General features: G+C 38.2%; 1 pseudogene; it reads right to left on the bottom strand.

Annotated features, from left to right (window-relative positions):
- Nucleotides 1-3,248: 3,248 nt before the first annotated feature.
- LOC124511670 (zinc finger protein 675-like) lies at nucleotides 3,249-4,010 on the bottom strand (annotated as a pseudogene).
- Nucleotides 4,011-7,654: the final 3,644 nt, after the last annotated feature.

The following is a 7,654-nucleotide window of genomic DNA, read 5'->3' as shown; positions in this document are numbered from 1 at the left end:
CACAGCACATGCCTTGCTGACCCTGCCTATTATAGTGTTCAGAAGGCTTCTTCATCTCCATTATCTACTCTTCTATGTGACATTTTAAACCTATGCCCGAAGTGTTTGCATCATCCAATATGCCTTCCTGCATCCACTGCTCCTGATCTAGGCCTGGGCATTTACAGTAATCATTGTCATCCAACAGCATCTATTATTCAGTAACACAAGAATTCAGTTAAATCATGAAGATAAAATAGGAATCCCTTAATCATCAGAAACTCACCACATTTGCCAATCCCTTATCTCCATTACATTTATTCATCCTAGGACACCACCAAGAGCTACTTATGACTTTGGGTGACAAAAGGGAACCACCTCCATTTCCTTCCCCACATTTGAAAGAGAGTTCTTCACATCTTCTTTTAATAGCTCTTATCTTTCTCTCTAAGGATGGTGGCATCATCATTTTACTTATATTTGCATTCCACATCCTAGTGCTAAATGTCTGAATTAATAGTGTGTCCCACTGGCCAAACATCTCTATGATCTCATTTAGGATTTCAGTGACATCACTCTAGTCACAACAAAGGCAGAGAATAATGCTTTTGATGCCTATGTAGATGAAAACAAAAATGAGGAAAAATAGAATCGGATATCTAGAGATAACTAGGAATTAAAGCAAGTAGTTGTTATTTTTCTAAATCCAGAGAGTCAGTTGTGTAACTCAGGACAGGTGTCTTCTCTCCACATGCAGAATTCATTATGCTATTTCTTTACTTTGCATATTTTCTTATCTCTTCCCTGGGACTATAATATCACTCCTATTGCAATATGTTTATCCTACTTACCGGGTATCTATTACACACCCAGCACTGTCATATATGCATGTTTACTTCATGTAAATATCAAAACAACACTTCCACATACGACATGGGGCATATACCTTTATTTGGGTTCATGGTGGAATGTTTTAGTGTCTTTAGGCTAAGTCCAAATTGGGCCATTCGCTAAGGCAGGTTTAGGTAAGCTCTGTGGGAGTCTTCTCTAGAATACATACAAGAGTAAAGCCATGGGGGATAGGAGAGATGATTCCTCACAAGGGTGGATTGGAGATGTCATATCAGAAGTTACATTAACTTGTGACTCTTCAGGGTGTTGTTTAGGGATCATAGTAGTGAGACGGGTTGATCCAGTTCAAGGCCCCTACAAAACTACTGGCTACACAAAGTAGAAGCCAGGTAGCATTATCATGGAGTACTTGAGGTAAACGTTCAACAATACCCCTAGAAAATCTGTAATATATACATCTAATATCTCAGCAATACCAACGAGGTAAAAATAGAACAATAGATAAAGTAGGGTAAAAATAATCACACATTATTTGAAGCTTAAGGCCACTGAGAAAATGGATTACAGGATATATTATTGGATTCCATTACCAAAGAGTTGATAGGTACCATCAGTTACCTACAATCTTTAATAAAGTGAGGTATGTTTACACTGGTGGTGGGATAACACTTCATGCATTACACATTGAAGTTCACACATTAAAAAAACATTGCTTTTGGGGCGCCTGGGTGGCTCAGTCAGCTGGGTGGCTGACTTGGGCTCAGGTCATGATCTCATGGCTCATGAGTTCAAGCCCTGCGTCGGGCTGTGTGCTGACAGCTCAGAGCCTGGAGCCTGCTTTGGATTCTGTGTCTCCCTCTCTCTCTGCCCCTCCCCTGATGGCACTGTATGTGTGTGTGTCTCTCTTTGCTCCTCCCCTGCTCACACTCTGTCTCTCAAAAATAAATAAACATTAAAAAAATTTTTAAAACATTGCTTTATTAATTAAAACATATTAAATTCACACATAGACTAAGTTATGCATTTCAAATCCACTCTGTAATCCTTGTTAAAGATACAGAATACAAGCATTCAAGAAGCTGTTTCCGGGGCTGATATCAAGCTGGGAGTAGTGATTTCCTTGACAGGCCTGAGGTAATTCTTGAGGAATGTGGATGTATGATTGTATGCCATTTTATGGAAGAATTAGCTATCCTCTTTCAGATATCTGTGACAATTTCATTTCAACCACATTCACTATTGCTACAATGAAGATATATCAGTATTTTATTGGACTGCCAATACTAAAGACCAATTACTAAAACATTTTATTTATAATATTCAGAAACCTTTTTAGTTTTAATTAATAGAGAAGAATGATGATCTGAAAGCCCATTTCATGGTACTTTAATCAATATTATAATCACAAAATAGCATCTGCATTTAGATTCTCTTTGTAGATCGTGTATCATATTTTTCTTCCTTTTCCATAGACAATTAGATATGCATGAGTCCCACGTAATGAAAAAGGTCATTTAATTTCTTTGATGCAGCAACAATCAGCCCCATGATTTCATAAATCCACTAGAAATAAATGAATTTTGTGGAGTGATTATAGAAATACATTAATATTTGTTAGTCACATCTCAAATAGGGTCAATGTAAAAAAGCATATATTCAAATTAGTAAACCTATGAAAATCCATCCCCTCTATCTTTTGAAGGATACCAGCAAAAACATTATCTAAGTGTTTAACTTTGTATTATCCTTAATAATACGTATTTGGATGTAATGTCTGAATAGACTGACACACTGCTTTCTACTGTGAATTCTGTGTCATTTATTGACACTTGATGCTCAGTTAAATACTTTTCCAAATATTTGCATCTTTCAAGATACTTTCTTTTATGCACTCTTTGGTGTTTGCTGAAGTGTATGCTTAATAGGGAGGACTTTGTTCATTCATTATGTTTGTGGGGTTAAAATCTAGCGTGCATTTTGAGATATTGATTAAGAATTGAATTCCAGGTACAAGCACAACTCTCTCTATATTTTATGGTTTCTATCCTGTAAGACAGCTATGATGTTGAGCAAATTCTGAGTTCTGCTACAGGCTTGCTACATTCTTTACCTTTGTAATATTTCTCCTCAGTATAAACTCTGTGATGCTGAGTAGGGTTGAGCAGTCCTGAAAGTTTTACCACATTCTTTGCTTTGGTAAGTTTTTTTCTTCACCATGAATTTTGTGATGAAGAGTGAAGCTTGACCTCTGATTAAAGGGCTTGCCAAATTTTTTATATTTGAAAAATCCTCTCATATACCTACTCTGGTCAGGACTCAGAGTTTAGCATTGCTTAAAGGCCTTGCTACATTCTTTAGAATTCTATGATTATTCTCCAGTATAAATCTTCCAATGTGAAGTAAGGGATGAATGGTCCTTAAAAGTTTCTCCCTTTCTTTAACTTTGTAAGGTTTGCTCCAGTACAGAATCTGTGATAATGAGTAAAGGATGAACAATGATTACAGATCTTGTCACATTCTTTACATTGGTAAACCTTCTCTCGAGTGTGAATTCTGTTAGGTTTAATAAGGTGTGATTGCTTCTTAAAGTCCTTGCAACAGTCCTTATATTTGTAAGGTTTCTCTCTAGTATGAATTCTGTGATGTTGAGAAAGAATTGAGTGCCAGGTAAAGGCCTTGCCACATTCATTACATTGGTAAGGTTTCTCTCCACTATGAATCCTGTGATGTTGAGTAAGATATGACTGTTGGTTAAAGGCCTTGACACATTCTTCACATTTGTAAGGTTTCTCTCTAGTATGAATTCTGTGATGTTGAGTAAGGATTGAGTGGCTCTTAAAGACCTTGCCACATTATTCACATTTGTAAGGTTAGTCTTTAGTATGAATTCTATGATGTTGAGTAAGCCTTGAGCGGTTGTTAAAGACCTTGCCATGGTCTTTACATTAGTAGAGCTTCTCCCCAGTATGGATTCCCTTATGTCCATTTAGTGATGAGCCATACTTAAAGGTTTTACCACATTCTTTACATTTGTAAGGTTTCTCTCCAGTATGCATTTGTTGATGTTGAATTAGTGTTGAGTGCCACTTAAAGGCTTTGCCACATTCCTTACAAATGTAACCTTTCTGCCCAGTATGGGTTGTCTTATTTATATTTAGTCTTGATGACTGACTAAACATGTTCCCAGGTTCATTGCATGTATATGGGCTTTTTTCCCACATGAATCCTCTGATGATCACCAACATTAAGTGATCACCAACATCATTAAGTGTACATTCTCAAGGCACTATGTTTATATCTACCCCCTGCCACTTTTTGGAAAGAAGCTTCTATACACATCTTTGGCAGAAAGCTCTGAGTACCAGTTGAAGACAGCTGAAAGATAACAAATAAGAGAATAGTAAAATCATTCCACTTAATCCTCTCAGATGAATATAATGAAAATTTCTAATATGCAATATTCATCTAAGAGAACTTCAGCAAGATGGCTGAGAAGGTATCATCAGGACTTCATTCCTCCATGGACACATAGAGTTGTACGCAATGCTCACAGATAGTTCTGTAGTATTGGCATGCTATAGCACACATCACGTTCCTATTCCTCCACTAATCAGGGAAAGTACCATATGAGCCCAAATTACCAGAAGAAGGAAATTTAAAAATAAAACAGAAATGAACAAAATAGGACATAGTAAACAGGAAAATATTGACAGTAGGAAGAGTTGATTTCAGAAAAGCCCAACAAATTGGACAGACCTATAACCAAATCAAGTAAGAATGAGGGAGAGAAGACCAACTAAAATCAGACATGGACAAATGAAACAGTATAATAGACAGCATAGAAATAAGAATCATTTTGGGGCGCCTGGGTGGCGCAATTGGTTAAACGTCCAACTTCAGCCAGGTCACGATCTCGCGGTCCGTGAGTTCGAGCCCCGCGTCAGGCTCTGGGCTGATGGCTCAGAGCCTGGAGCCTGTTTCCGATTCTGTGTCTCCCTCTCTCTCTGCCCCTCCCCCGTTCATGCTCTGTCTCTCTCTGTCCCAAAAATAAATAAACGTTGAAAAAAAAAAAAGAATCATTTTAAGAGGTGACAATGGATAATTATGTGCCAAGAAACAGATACTGAAAAGGGGGTATAAATTTCAAAAATGATAAAACCTGCCTGGACCCCATCAAGAAGAAATATTTTTAGCTATCTCATCGGAGCTACAACTACTATGTACATTGAAAATTAATTTTAAAAATGCCCAACAATTAAAATTCCCGTGCCAATGGATTCACTGGATAACTCATACAAACACTTAATGAAAGCGTTCTTCAAATCTCCTCAAACATTTCCAAGAAGTGAAGAGAAGAGAGTTTGTGAACACACTCTCTGTGACACCAGCATTAACAGGTTATCAAAGCAAAGGAAGACATTACAAGTAAAGAAGAGTACAAACTACTACCTGTGGGGAATATTCATGGAAAGCCCACAATAAGGCAAAGCAAACTGAATCAAAAGCACTTTCACTATGTTACCACATAATCAAGTGGGAATTCTTCCTGGAATTCAAGGGTGTTTCAACATATGGAAAACTATCAATTTAAGACTGCACCTTAACAGAATGAAGATCAAACATGACATTCTATTAATTCATGCCAAACAAGAATGCAAGCATATTGGCTACCACTTCAGGATTAAAAACACTCAATAGTAGGAATAGAAGGAAACTACCACTACCTAGTAAAGTCCATATATGTACAAAGACCTGAAATCTAACATATTCAATAGTAAGACTGAAATTTTGTCCTATCAGAAACAAGGTTATGAAGTGCCTTCATCACTTTTTAAAAAAAATTTTTTTTTCAACGTTTATTTATTTTTGGGACAGAGAGAAACAGAGCATGAACGGGGGAGGGGCAGAGAGAGAGGGAGACACAGAGTCGGAAACAGGCTCCAGGCTCTGAGCCATCAGCCCAGAGCCTGACGCGGGGCTCGAACTCACGGACCGCGAGATCGTGACCTGGCTGAAGTTGGACGCTTAACCGACTGCGCCACCCAGGCGCCCCAAAACTTTTGTTCAACATAATACTGGGTATTCTAGTCAGAACAGTTATGCAATAAAAGTACATTAAAGGAACCAATAGAAAAAGTATCCTTATTCACAGATGACATGGTCTATAAAAAATCCCAAAGAATCCTTATTTTTATGTTGTTTTTTTTAATTGTCACTTGTATTTTTTTTTTGACATTTAGAGTCAGTCTTGATTTTTATTTTTATTTTTATTTTTTTTATATATGAAATTTATTGACAAATTGGTTTCCATACAACACCCAGTGCTCATCCCAAAAGGTGCCCTCCTCAATACCCATCACCCATCCTCCCCTCCCTCCCACCCCCCATCAACCCTCAGTTTGTTCTCAGTTTTTAACAGTCTCTTATGCTTTGGCTCTCTCCCACTCTAACCTCTTTTTTTTTTTTTCCTTCCCCTCCCCCATGGGTTCCTGTTAAGTTTCTCAGGATCCACATAAGAGTGAAACCATATGGTATCTGTCTTTCTCTGTATGGCTTATTTCACTTAGCATTACACTCTCCAGTTCCATCCACGTTGCTACAAAAGGCCATATTTCATTTTTTCTCATTGCCACATAGTATTCCATTGTGTATATATACCACAATTTCTTTATCCATTCATCAGTTGATGGACATTTAGGCTCTTTCCATAATTTGGCTATTGTTGACAGTGCTGCTATGAACATTGGGGTACAAGTGCCCCTATGCATCAGTACTCCTGTATCCCTTGGATAAATTCCTAGCAGTGCTATTGCTGGGTCATAGGGTAGGTCTATTTTTAATTTTCTGAGGAACCTCCACACTGCTTTCCAGAGCGGCTGCACCAATTTGCATTCCCACCAACAGTGCAAGAGGGTTCCCGTTTCTCCACATCCTCTCCAGCATCTATAGTCTCCTGATTTGTTCATTTTGGCCACTCTGACTGGCGTGAGGTGATATCTGAGTGTGGTTTTGATTTGTATTTCCCTGATAAGGAGCGACGCTGAACATCTTTTCATGTGCCTGTTGGCCATCTGGATGTCTTCTTTAGAGAAGTGTCTATTCATGTTTTCTGCCCATTTCTTCACTGGGTTCTTTGTTTTTCGGGTGTGGAGTTTGGTGAGCTCTTTATAGATTTTGGATACTAGCCCTTTGTCCGATATGTCATTTGCAAATATCTTTTCCCATTCCGTTGGTTGCCTTTTAGTTTTGTTGGTTGTTTCCTTTGCTGTGCAGAAGCTTTTTATCTTCATAAGGTCCCAGGAATTCACTTTTGCTTTTAATTCTCTTGCCTTTGGGGATGTGTCGAGTAAGAGATTGCTACGGCTGAGGTCAGAGAGGTCTTTTCCTGCTTTCTCCTCTAAGGTTTTGATGGTTTCCTGTCTCACATTTAGGTCCTTTATCCATTTTGAGTTTATTTTTGTAAATGGTGTGAGAAAGTGGTCTAGTTTCAACCTTCTGCATGTTGCTGTCCAGTTCTCCCAGCACCATTTGTTAAAGAGGCTGTCTTTTTTCCATTGGATGTTCTTTCCTGCTTTGTCGAAGATGAGTTGGCCATACGTTTGTGGGTCTAGTTCTGGGGTTTCTATTCTATTCCATTGGTCTGTGTGTCTGTTTTTGTGTCAATACCATGCTGTCTTGATGATTACAGCTTTGTAGTAGAGGCTAAAGTCTGGGATTGTGATGCCTCCTGCTTTGGTCTTCTTCTTCAAAATTCCTTTGCCTATTCGGGGCCTTTTGTGGTTCCATATGAATTTTAGGATTGCTTGTTCTAATTTCGAGAAGA

This window comes from Lynx rufus, unplaced genomic scaffold (assembly GCF_022079265.1).
Source record: "Lynx rufus isolate CCGP_SWC_20201006 ecotype Redwood Valley unplaced genomic scaffold, mLynRuf1.p SCAF_16, whole genome shotgun sequence".
In the NCBI taxonomy this organism is placed as follows: Eukaryota; Metazoa; Chordata; class Mammalia; order Carnivora; family Felidae; genus Lynx; species Lynx rufus.
Note: the sequence above shows the minus strand (reverse complement) of the source record. Positions and strands in the feature narration are given on the sequence as shown.